The sequence below is a fragment of the Rattus norvegicus genome, chromosome 7, assembly GCF_036323735.1.
Source record: "Rattus norvegicus strain BN/NHsdMcwi chromosome 7, GRCr8, whole genome shotgun sequence".
NCBI lineage: Eukaryota > Metazoa > Chordata > Mammalia > Rodentia > Muridae > Rattus > Rattus norvegicus.
In genome coordinates this window covers 102,356,492-102,369,325 of record NC_086025.1, presented here as the reverse complement: position 1 = coordinate 102,369,325, position 12,834 = coordinate 102,356,492, and the positions used below count along the sequence as shown (strand labels likewise).

The window sequence follows — 12,834 nt, the reverse complement described above, 5'->3', positions numbered from 1 at the left end:
AGCAAACATGGCTATCTTACCAAAAGCAATCTACAGATTCAATGCAATCCCCATCAAAATTCCAACTCAATCCTTCCTAGACTTAAAAAGAGCAATTAGCAAGTTCGTTTGGAATAACAAAAAACCAAGGAGAGCAAAAACTATCCTCAACAATAAAAGAACTTCTGGAGGAATCACCACCCCTGCTCTCAAGCTGTATTACAGAGCAATAGTGATAAAAAAACGGCATGGTATTGGTACAGAGACAGACAGATAGACCAGTGGAACAGAATTGAAGACCCAGAAATGAGCTCACACACCTATGGTCACTTGATCATTGACAAAGGAGCTAAAACCATCCAGTGGATAAAAGGTAGCAATTTCAGCAAATGGTGCTGGTTCAACTGGCAGTCAGCATGTAGAACAATTCAAATTGACCCATTCTTTTTTTTTTTTTTTTTTTTTTATCTTTTTTTTTTTTTATTAACTTGAGTATTTCTTATATACATTTCGAGTGTTATTCCCTTTCCCGGTTTCCGGGCAAACATCCCCCACCCCCTTCCCCTTCCTTATGAGTGTTCCCCTCCCAACCCTCCCCCCATTGCCGCCCTCCCCCCATAGACTAGTTCACTGTGGGTTCAGTCTTAGCAGGACCCAGGGCTTCCCCTTCCACTGGTGCTCTTACTAGGATATTCATTGCTACCTATGGGGTCAGAGTCCAGGGTCAGTCCATGTATAGTCTTTAGGTAGTGGCTTAGTCCCTGGAAGCTCTGGTTGCTTGGCATTGTTGTACTTTTGGGGTCTCGAGCCCCTTCAAGCTCTTCCAGTTCTTTCTCTGATTCCTTCAATAGGGGACCTATTCTCAGTTCAGTGGTTTGCTGCTGGCATTCGCCTCTATATTTGCTGTATTCTGGCTGTGTCTCTCAGGAGCGATCTACATCCGGCTCCTGTCGGTCTGCACTTCTTTGCTTCATCCATCTTGTCTAATTGGGTGGCTGTATATGTATGGGCCACATGTGGGGCAGGCTCTGAATGGGTGTTCCTTCAGAAATTGACCCATTCTTATCTCTTGTACAAAACTCAAGACCAAGTGAATCAAAGACCTCTATATAAAACCAGATACACTGAAACTAATAGAAGTGAAAGTGGGGAAGAGCCTTGAACGCATAGGCACAGGGGACATTTTCCTGGATAGAATACCAATGGCTTATGCACTAAGATCAAGAAACGCCAAATGGGACTTCATAAAATTGCAAAACTGCTGTAAGACAAAGGACACTGTCAATAAGATAAAATGGCAACCAACAGATTGAGAAAATATCTTTACCAATCCTACATCTGATAGTGTACTAATATCTAATATATACAAAGAACTCGAGAAGTTAGACTCCAGGGAATCAAATAATCCTATTTAAAAAATGGGCTAAACACCAGTGGAGGGGGAAGCCCTGGGTCCTGCTAAGACTGAACTCCCAGTAAACTAGATTGTTGGGGGGAGGGCGGCAATGAGGGGAGGATGGGGAGGGGAACACCCATAAAGAGGGGGGGGGGGGATTAGGGGGATGTTTGCCCGGAAACCGGGAAAGGGAATAACACTCGAAATGTATATAAGAAATACTCAAGTTAATAAAAAAAATGGGCTAAACAATAATTTTCAACTGAAGAATACTGAATGCCTAAAGAACTATTGAACATCCTTAGTCATCAGGGAATGGCAAATCAAAACAACCCTGAGATTCCACCTCACAACAATCAGAATGGCTAAGATCAAAAACTCAGGTAACAGAAAATGCTGATGAGAATGTGGATAAAGAAGAATACTCCTCCATTGTTGGTGGGATTGGAGCTGGTACAACCACTCTGGAAATCAGTCTGGCAGTTCCTCAGAAATTTGGAAATAGTACTATGTGAGGACTCAGCTATAACGCTCCTGTGCATACACCTGAAAGATACTCCAGCATATAACAAGGACACATGCTCTACTATGTTCATAGAAGCCTTATTTATAATAGCCAGAAACTGGAAAGAACCCAGATAGCCTTCAATAGAGGAATGGATACAGAAAATGTGGTACGTTTACACAATTGATTACTATTCAGCTCTTATAAACAATGACTTCAGGAAATATTTAGGTAAATGATGGCATTAGAAAATATCATTCTGAGTGAGGTAACCCAGTCACAAAAGAACACACATGATATTAAGTGGATATTAGAGCCCAAAAGCTCGGAATACTCAAGAAATAATTCACAGACCATATGATGCTCAAGAAGAAGGAAGAACAAAATGCAGATGCTTCAGTCCTTCTTAGAAGGGAGAACAAAATATTCATGAGAGGAAATACAAGGACAAAGAGTGTAACAGGGACTGAAAAAAGGGTCATCTAGAGCCTGCCCCACCTAGGGATTCTTCCCACATGCAGCCACCAAACCGAATCACTATTGCTGATGCCAAGAAGGGCTTGCTGACAGGAGCCTAATGTGGATGTTTCCTGAGAGGCTCTGCCAGAGCCTTATGGTTAGAGATGGGGATGCTTGCAGCTAACCATCGCACTGAGCATAGGGACCCAAATTGAGGAGTTAGAAAAAGGACTGAAGGAACTGAAGGGGTTTGCAAGCCCATAGGAAGAACAACAATATCAACCAACCAGACCTCCCCCCAACCCCAGAGCTCCCAAGGACTAAACCACCAACCAATGAGTACACATAGAGGGACCTATGGCTCCAGCCGCATATGTAGCAGAGGATGGCATTGTCTGGCATCAACAGGTGGAGAAGCCCTTTGTCCTGTGAAGGCTCTTTTTTCCAGTATAGCAGAATACCAGAGCATCATGGTGGAAGTAGGTTTTTGGGAGCAGGAGCATCTTCATAGATGGAAGGGTAGGGGAGAGTTGGTAGGGAAGAGGGAGGAAAGGGGGCAACATTTGAAATGTAAATACATAAAATATCCAATAAAAAAAAGAAAAACACACATACCTTAAGGGAATATAAAAATGTCAATTCATATGCACACTGAGAGTGGGGGAAAGATAGCAGGAAAAATGGGATGTTAGGACTCATTTCTGAGTGGAAATTAAAGTAGAAAAGTGTTATAAAGTTATTTCCTAAGTTATCAATAATAAAATTTAAAAAGAATCCTGAGCAATATCACAAACACCACCAGCACATCTGGGATTGTGAGTAACAGTGATCTGACAATTCTGCTTTAAGGCGTCATTAAGTCCTACATTTCAGTGGATCAATGTCAGCATCAATTAGACCTTTGTATACAACTTTATAAAATGAGAGACAGAAAAGGGCAGGGACATTTTTACTAGAAACAAAGGGGATACTGTTTGTTTGTGAAAAGCCCCAAACTAGAGCAGTCAGGTCTAAAGTCTTAGATCAGATATCAAAGAAAGTTGTTTTTGTATTTTTTGTTTTGGTTTGGTTTTTGGTAATGTGATTAGCCCATAACAAAAGACTAAAGCCACTGATGCCACATTTGTATTAGTGACTATTCTGTGACAAATCAAATAACAAGAACAACACAAGGGAAGGAAATTTCATCTTGGCTTCCAGTTTGAGAAAGGATAAGTCTATCGTAGCACAGCAGGCATGGCCGCTTAGGTGTGAGGCAGTGGTCACATTCAGTCAGGAAATAGAAAACAGACGGGAAGCAGAGCCAGGATACAAAACCCCAAGGCCCACCTAAAAGTGTCCTTTAGGTGTTTGTGATATTGCTCAGGATTCTTTTTAATTTCCATCAGTGACACCTTAGGAAATACCTTTATAACACTTTTCTTCCAATTCATCTGCCAAGGCCTCATCTGCTAACGTTTCTCTAAAAATCTGAATAGATTAGCTAGGGTATAAGCATTCAAATACACGAGATGATGTAGAACATTTCACATTCAGACCCCAATATGTTTTTCCCAAGAAGATGGATATACCACTCTTGTCAGTCTACAACACTCATAAGCATCACCATAAGCTCAGAACTCCATTGGGCATTTGAGGGCCCCTCTCTTCAATATGAATGGATAGTTAAAATTACCAGATATGTATCTGAGGGAAGTTCTAAGTCCAAAGTCATCAATCATAACAGAAATCTCTTTCTTTCCTCCCTGCTGGGGACTGGCTGCTTACTGTGAAAATGGACACGTTCATGAAACCTAGAAAAGTGGTACTGGTCCTAGCTGGACACAACTCCAGATCCAATGCTGTTATCATGAAGAACATTGAGAATGGCACCGTCCTTCCAACCACGCCCTGGTGGCTGGAGAGGTCCACTATGGCTGAAAAGTGACAGCTGCCATGGACAAGAAGAAAATCACCAAAAGATGAAAGGTCAAGTCCTTTATCTAAGTTTATAACTACAATAACCTCATGCTTACAAAGTATTCTGTGAATATCCCTTTGGACAAAACCATTGTCAAAAAGGATGTCTTTAGAGACCCAGCTATCAAACACAAAGTCAAGTTTGAGGAATGATACAAGACAGAGAAGAACAAATTGATTTTCCATAAGTTTCACCTTCAGGTATATTTTTGATTCTGCCATTAAAATTAAAACAAACAAACAAACAAACAAACAAAATCCTTATTTCTGCTTGCATGTGCACCAAAAAAGGAAACAAATAAAACAAGTATTAGCAAAAACAAAACACCTCAAAATGCATCAGAAACTACAGGAGAGAAACATCATGAGGATTTGATGGATATCTCTAAGTAGAGTGGCATATATGCTTTCACAGGACATTGAGAAAATGATTTTTTTGAAAAGAAAATATTCAGAAAATGCAACAGAACAAATGCAAACTTCAAAAGAGGCAGACTGTGTCTTGTCTGATTTAGCTCCTCATTAAGGGGATGAACAAGCTAGGAAACAGCAGACATTCAATAGAAGAACTAGACATTGTTTAACAATTGAGGAAGACAAACCTTGGGGAGGCAGTACTGTTTGCCTATGGTCTTCGCACTCAGTAGCCTGAGGCAGGAGAACTAAGAATTCAAGGTTATTCTGGGTTAGAGAGCCTATCTCCAAAGTTCATAGGCTAGAACAACAAAATAAAGCCAAAAAACCCCACAAGGGATAAGAATCATTTAAGAAATATTTTAAGAAAATTTCCAAGAACTGAACACCTTGACTTTTTTAATTGAAAGGACTCCAAAGTCTCACTCAATGGGGAAACAAAATAAATTAAATGTTATTCTCAAAATAATTCAGAACAATGGGATAGGGCATTATCACATAAACTTCCAGTGGAAAAATAAGGTGCTCACATATCCTAAAGCAAGTCATGAAGCAAAAAATGATGAAGGAATGCCTTTAACTTTCTCAAAGGTAATTTTATCCAATTTAAAACTATACACTCCCATATAGTGTGAGCACAAAGACATACATAAACTTCGCAGCCTGAAATTTCAGGTGTTCCTGTACCCATGGCCTGGAAGCTACCAAAGGCTACAATGATTGACTAAAGCAAAGGAATAGATCGAAAAAATAAAGTCATCAACTCTGGGACATAGAACAAAAGAGGCAGAAGGAACCAACAGAAAAAGGAAATGAAAGGTCCACATTAGACACTGCATGTCATCCAATACTAGGAAAACTCCAGCAAAGCATTCTCCAAAGAGAAGAAGTCGTTCAAATGCCCAGGGAGTTTGAATATCTTTGGAGGAGACTTAGACAAGACATAGAGAATTTGAATCAAATTAATGATAATAATAGAGATGATTAAGCAAACAAAATGTCAAACTCTTATTAATTCCAGGGGAAATAAAAAGTGCTGTGAAAGAAGATTAATCATGGTGACACATAGCCTAAATCAAAAACAGTATTCTATGGTAAATTATAATATAAATACAATCTATCCAAACGTGTAATTCTGGAAGCTTATGGGACAGGGCATTTGTGTATGCTAAAGAAGCCTGGGGTTAATGGGGTGGTAGTGAAACAGGTTTTGTCTTGCAAAAAGGAAACTCAATAGATTAGATCTGAAATGAAATTAATAACATTATAAATCAAGAAACAGCAATGTAAGGAAGCCTTTTAGATTTGTAAAGGCAGACATCAAGAGAATAAATAAGGAAGAATGAGTACGTGTTATTTGAGCGTGTTCTTCGAAGCCATATTTAACTCTGCCTTTCTTCCACTACTGATGATGAAGAGCTGTCTGTAATGAATTATGTGAAACAAGACGTAATCTGCCTCCTATCTGAGAGAAACTGACCTGGAGGGGGGTGCTGAGATAGAATGGAGGTGGAAGGAAGAGAAGGGATCCAGGTGCTACGCATAAGTTTGGATGCGAGGACAGTCAAGCCAATAGCCACAATGGCACAAGAATGCCAGAGTTGAATAGTTATATGCAGAGCTCTGGAAACAACATGAGCCTGCCTTAACAATGACAGTCCTCAGTCCCTCCCACAGTCCCAGTGTCCAGACTGAAAAAGGGATGGATTCAGATGTACCATTTTCTTCAAGTAGGTGATAAAGTACCAAGAGCCACCATGATCTTCTCCTCTCCTCTGACTGACCTTCATCTCTTCCTCTTCTACCACTTCCTCTCTTGACCTCTCTCTCCTCATTTCCCTGTTTCCTTCCAGATGACTCCAGATCACCAAGAAACAAAATCCCTGCCAGTTGCCAGTTTCTTGGGTTGGTCTTTCCATGATGAAAGCACCAAGAAAGAGGTGGTACAGAAGTCATGAAGGCTTCAGGATGGTGCCAGTGTTTGTGAGCAAAGCCAAGTCCCAATCCAAACCTGGCCATCCTCTCCCTGAATTGTCTTTTTACAAGGCTTTGCACTACAGTGTGATTTATTATGTAACACAGTCAAGGAGCTCACAACTTCTCTGCAAAGCCCCAAGTCTGTTATCAAACACTTCGTTAGCCAAAAGATGCAAGCACCTTTAGAAGCAAACTCCTGCCTTACACCTTCAAAAATGCCTGTTGGGTGATTAGCTAAAACTTCCTACAGAAAACTCAGCATGACCAGAGGATTTCTGACTACCAACTCCGTGATGCAAACTGAGCGTGCCTAAAAGTGTTCCTGCCGGCCATACTAACCTTTTGAATATGTGTTCCACAAGCTTGAGCTAATCATGTTTCACAGTGTGTCCACTATTTTTCCTTTTGACTCTGACTTTAAACTGAGCATGCTTATGTGTGCATTCCTTAACTAAGCATGATCAGGAAAGTTCCTGCCCCTAACATGCTTTCTAACCTGATATGTGCAGGCTTTCCAAAGAAAACCACCAAGCTTCATTCAGAAAACAGCTTTGGAAATCACCCCAGGACTTTCCTTACCCATTGCAGTTTCTCTCGAGTCTTAATTCTTGACGGCTTGTTTTGAACTAACCAACCTATGATGCGCTGCATTTGGTGGCACCTGCAAAAACTGAGTAACTACTTCACATTTCCCAAGAGCCTGCTGGGGCTGAAAGGCACCCTGTACTCACATTGGTCCACCTCTACCCTCAAAAGCAAGACCCAAGTCTAAAGTCATACTGTTAGCCACCGACAGAGGCCAGCCCTTCCTGCCAGCTCTGCTCCAACAACTCAACCCTACAAACACTGCTGACATTTTTCTTTCCCTTGTTTCAGATGTCCTAGTGAGTATTCCAATTTAACAGGCAATCAGGCATCTCTCTCTGTTGTAGAGGCCTGAGGCTGTGCTCCATCCAGCTGCCTGTCACAAACCCAGTAAGTGTCATGAACAGCAGTGTGGGAAGTTTTCCCAGAGGGACTATTGGACTGAATGACTTCTCCAGCCAAGGTCAAGCTCCATGCCTCCCTGAAGCAGTTAACATAAACACAATAACTGTGACTCCCACACTGAGGGTTCAAGACATGGCTCATGGGCGGAGGCCAAGCGAGGAAGTGGAAACAGGGGGACTTCCCTGAGCTTCACATTCTGTATGACTCATCCCAAATCATAAACTGAGGGATGTAAGAACCTTTTTTTTTGTTTTGTCCCTCTAATCCCTACTGAACAACTTCCAGCTTCAAAATAGAAGAGCTTAAGATGTCCACTGCCCTATAAAGTATGTGTCTTTGTGCAAACCTTAAATTATTTGTACCTTAATTTCTTTAAGTTGTTGATGTTGATGATCACAATGATGATGATGAAAATTATGATGATGATATGTAGTCCAGACTATCCTGTAGTTCATTCTAAGACTCAGGCTGGCCAGGAACGCATGGCAATCCCCATGCCTCTATATTCCAAGGGCTGAGATTACAGGTGTGAGCCAGCCTCAGTGGCTTTATCTATAAAGTAGATATTACCATCTGCCTGTAATAGTCTAAGCATGGTACATGAATCAAGATGTTCTAAGAGGAAAAGGACTCAATGGAGGGAAGCAAGGGATGACAGCCCCTTCAGGACTGTAGGGGGCAAAGTGGGTTGGACCTGTAGGAGCAATTAACTAAAGGAGAGAAAAAGAATTGAACTAAATGCCCAGGAAACCACAATCTCTCAAAATCTAAAAACTGGGACATCATAGGGTCATATTTGACTTGGGAGAACTAAGTTTCTTGGTGGGACTAAGAAACCACCAAGGTCATGGCTTCAATAGCCCAGTGGGCAAATCACCTCTGCATTCAGATCTGAGGTAACTGGGGCTGCTGGTGGCACTCTTTCCACATCATCTCTGAATTACAACTGCTGTGCTTCAGGAAGGCACAAATGAAAGACAATGGTTCCAAGTGATTCTATCCAACAGTGCACCTGCGGGGTCATTATGAGATTAGATAAAATAATACAACCACTTAGAACAACCCCTAGACCATATCAAGCACAAACAGCAGTCACTGCTGCTACTGGGGTTAGGATTCCTCGGAGCCTCTATTTTGTAAGTATCTAAGTTCTGATACCTGAGAGGAAGCATTGTGCAAACATCTTCTGTTGGGTTGTCTTAAGCCAAGAGGCAGATCTTCGCATTCTTGTAGTGCTTCACAGACCTAAATGATTTTTATCCTTGTGCAATTCTCTTCTTTTACTTCAACTTGGTTCTTTCACATTTTCTTTTATATTTTGTGCATTAATTAGCTCTCATCACTTTGTCCTAGCACGTGGCAAAAATAACTGACAGAGACAAAGGATTTCATTTTGACTCCTGGTCACAGAACACAGGGTTGCTTGGCCCTTTGCACTCAGCTCTTAGCAGAGAGATGGCAAAGTAGGAACTGAAAGGGCCAAGGAGAATATACACCAAGGACATGTCCTTACTGAACTATGACCTTCATCTAATTTCTAGCTTCTAAATTTATAGATTGTTCCTGCATAGCACCAGCAGCTGGAGGCCAAGGATTCAAAGATGAGTCTATTGAGAACATTTCATATTCAAGCCATAGCACCTTAGTTTACAGTAAATGCATTCTGGTAAGGCACTTAACGTTTTTTTATGACCTGAGCTTGGTATAAACACAACATATATTCGGTGAGCTAATTTCATTCACATAGTCAAGGGCATGACTTTCAGTGATAGAAAGTCAGAATGAGTGTGATGCCCTTGGTCACCTCCTTCCTAGCATCTCTCATGTCACATGACATCCTAGGAGCTGCACCTCAGGCCAGTTTAGAATGGTCCTTTAAGTACAGATGGAAGATGCCACTGTCAAAGTCACACCATTTTTCTCACTTTTGCCTGCGGCAACCCCTCCAGAACTCAGCCTTGGTCTTTAGCTCTGTGTGGGTCACTCTTTTTCCCTGTCAGGCAGAGAAAGTCTTTATTTCTACTTTGACACTAGTGAAAACTCAGCCTCTTTTCCTGAGCTAGCAAAATGGCAGAGTGCTTGCCTTTAGATTATCAAAATTTGTCCAGTGGGACCAAAGCTCCTGGCAGCCTGTCAGAGTAGACAGGTATGGTTTTGATGTGTTCTCAGCCCCTCTCCCTGCTCCCTCCCTCACAGAAGGTAAGTGCATTCCGAAACCCCTTCAAAGCCTCAGCTCTCTAGGTTTGCCTGCAAGGTGACATTTCCACTGACTCAAGCTTGAAGAAGAGAAAAGCTTCGACTTCTGCCCTGCCAATCGCCAGCTTTACTACTGAATCCTGCCATCCGTTCTCCTGAGCATGCCCTCCTAATTCTGCTCTAGGCTACACCACAGTTTAACATTTTCAGCATTCATCTGCCTATATCAACTTTATGTGTTCTTGTTTTTCCTCTTTCTAAACCTCAATAATAGGTAAATAATCAAATGTTATTTATTACTTATAATTCTAGATATATGTTACTGGCTGTGGAGTAGTTATTCAGTATGTGGAAAACTTAAAGACCACAAGTTTCACCTGAAACACGCAGGCTACAATGAATAAAACTTTGAATTTCTTGCTTAGCACTTTCATGATAATCATCATGCACCAGTTAAAGATAAAGATATGGATATTCTGCTGCTCTTAAAGGGTTAACTCAAGATCAAAATCATAATTAGGGCCCAGGTGAGGAATTTCTCATTTAGGTCGGACATTTTTATCTGGGTCCTATGGAGCAGAAAGGACTTTCTCAAAAAGAGACCAATCACATTGAGAGACAACAGGGCAAAGTGCATTCCAGCTGACACAGCAGGAAGGTTTAAGCACCAAATGTTCCCAGAAGGTTTGGTGTACATATTGCACAGGGTTTAGGTTGTTTAAGGGTACATGGAATGGTTCAAAGCTGGAAGCCAAAAGCACCTTCTAAACAAGAGAATGGTTAGCCTGTTTGATGTGCCCAGAATCCATATTGGGGAAGGTGGATAGAAGAGTGGAGAAGCAAGTAAATTGAGTGCAGACTGTGGCATATTTGGATGAAAGTCAGTTAGAACTTTATCCTGTCAGCCCATATGGAATCATAGATGACATTTCAATGGAGGGGGATAAAGGCTGATGTTAATAAAATTCAGAGACAAGAGCTGAAAGCCAGTCACCAGGAGTGCTGACACACCTGAGAGCAGAAGTAAGACCAACACTTTTGTTCCAAGGGATCCTCTTAGAGCCCTCAGAACAGACAAACCCTTGAGCAGTCTGGGACAGGATCCTCCCAGTTTGTGCCTGCTCCCAGAACTGACCCGGTCCAACAGCTCTCTGTACCCAGATCCCGCTGGGAGAAAACCCATCTTCATGCTCCACTATGTTCATAGCAGCCTTATTTATAATAGGCAGAAGCTGGAAAGAACCCAGATGTCCTTCAACAGAGGAATGGATACAGAAAATGTGGTACATTTACACAATGGAATACTACTCAGCCATTAAAAACAATGACTTAATGAAATTCTTATGCAAATGAATGGAACTACAAAATATTATCCTGAGTGAAGTAATCCAATCACAAAAAAAATGGTATGTATTCACTGATAAGTGGATATTAGCCCAATTAGACTGAAGTGCAGATGCTTCAGTCCTTCTTAAAAGGGGTAGCAAAAATATTCATAGGAGGAGATATGGAGACAAAGTTTGGAGCACAAACTGGAGGAATGGCCATCCAAAGTCTGCCCTACCTAGGGATTCAGTCCATATACATATAGCCACCAAACCTAGACAATATTGCTAATGCCAGGAGGTACATGCTGACGGGAGCCTGATATAGCTGTCTCCTGAGAGGCTCTGCCAGAGCATGACAAATACAGAGGTGAATGCTAGCAACCAACCATTGAACTGAGAATGGGGTCCCATTAGAGGAGTTAGAGAAAGGATTGAAGGAGCTGAAAGGACTTGCAACCCCATAAGAACAATACCGACCAACCAGGGCTCCCAGAGATTAAACCACCACCTGAAGAATACACATGGACAGACCCATGGCTTCAGTTGCATATGTAGCAGAGGATGGCCTGGTTGGGCACCAATGAGAGGAGAAGCCCTTGGTTCTGCCAAAGATGGACGCCCCAGTGATGGGAACTGTCAGGGCAGGGAGGTGGAAGGGGGTACGTGGTTGTGGGGGAGCATCCTCATAGAAGTGGGAAGGTGGATGGGATAGAGGGTTCATGGACAGGAAACCAGGAAAGGGATAACATTTTAAATGTAAATTTTAAAAATCCAATAAAAAATAAAATCCAGAGATTTGACATGGTCTGTTATGTGACTAAGGCTCAAATTAGGGACAAGACTTATTCACTGAATGGGTCAAGGCCATTATGAGGATCTGAGGGTAGAGGAGAATTAGTCTGAGTAGAATGAGCTCATTGAGTGATTGATCAAATCTCTTGCAGCATGGTTGACCAACTGACTGAATAGCAGATTAATTCAAAGAAGCTTTCTCACTATTTGACAAAGACAGGTATGGGACAATAAAAACAAAGGAGCTGGGGACAGTGATGGGGTCTCTGCGGCAGAACCACACAGAAGCAGACCTACAGGACATATCAATGAAGTAGATGTGGATGATAATGGCACTATTGACTTCCCTGAATTTCTTACAATGATGGCAAGAAAAATGAAAGACACAGACAGTAAAGAAGAAATTAAGGAAGTATTCTGTGTGTATTCTAAAAATGGCAATGGCTATATTAGTGCAGTACAGCTTTGCCATGTGATGACAAACCTTGGAGAAAAGTTAACCTATGAAGAGGTTGATGAAATGATAAGGAAAGCAAACATTGTTGGGGATGGTGAGCTAAACTCTTCAGAGTTTGTACAAATGATGACAGCAAAGTGAAGCTACTATACAGAAGGTGAGAGAGAAATTTCTAGTACAAAATTGTTTATTTGCCTTTTCTTGCTTGTAACTTGTCTGTAATAGGTCCCCCCCCCAACTGTCAAAAAACATGCATGTATACTAATTAGGACTTCATTCCTCCATTTTTTTCCTGATCTTTTATCATTGTCCTTTGCCTTATTTTAGAAAATTGATCAAGTATCATGTTGCATGTAGCTTCCTCTGCATATATCGAAGCCCT

General features: G+C 41.5%; 1 pseudogene; it reads left to right on the top strand.

Annotated features, from left to right (window-relative positions):
• Positions 1 to 12,148: 12,148 nt before the first annotated feature.
• Positions 12,149 to 12,593, top strand: Calm1-ps1 (calmodulin 1, pseudogene 1; annotated as a pseudogene).
• Positions 12,594 to 12,834: the final 241 nt, after the last annotated feature.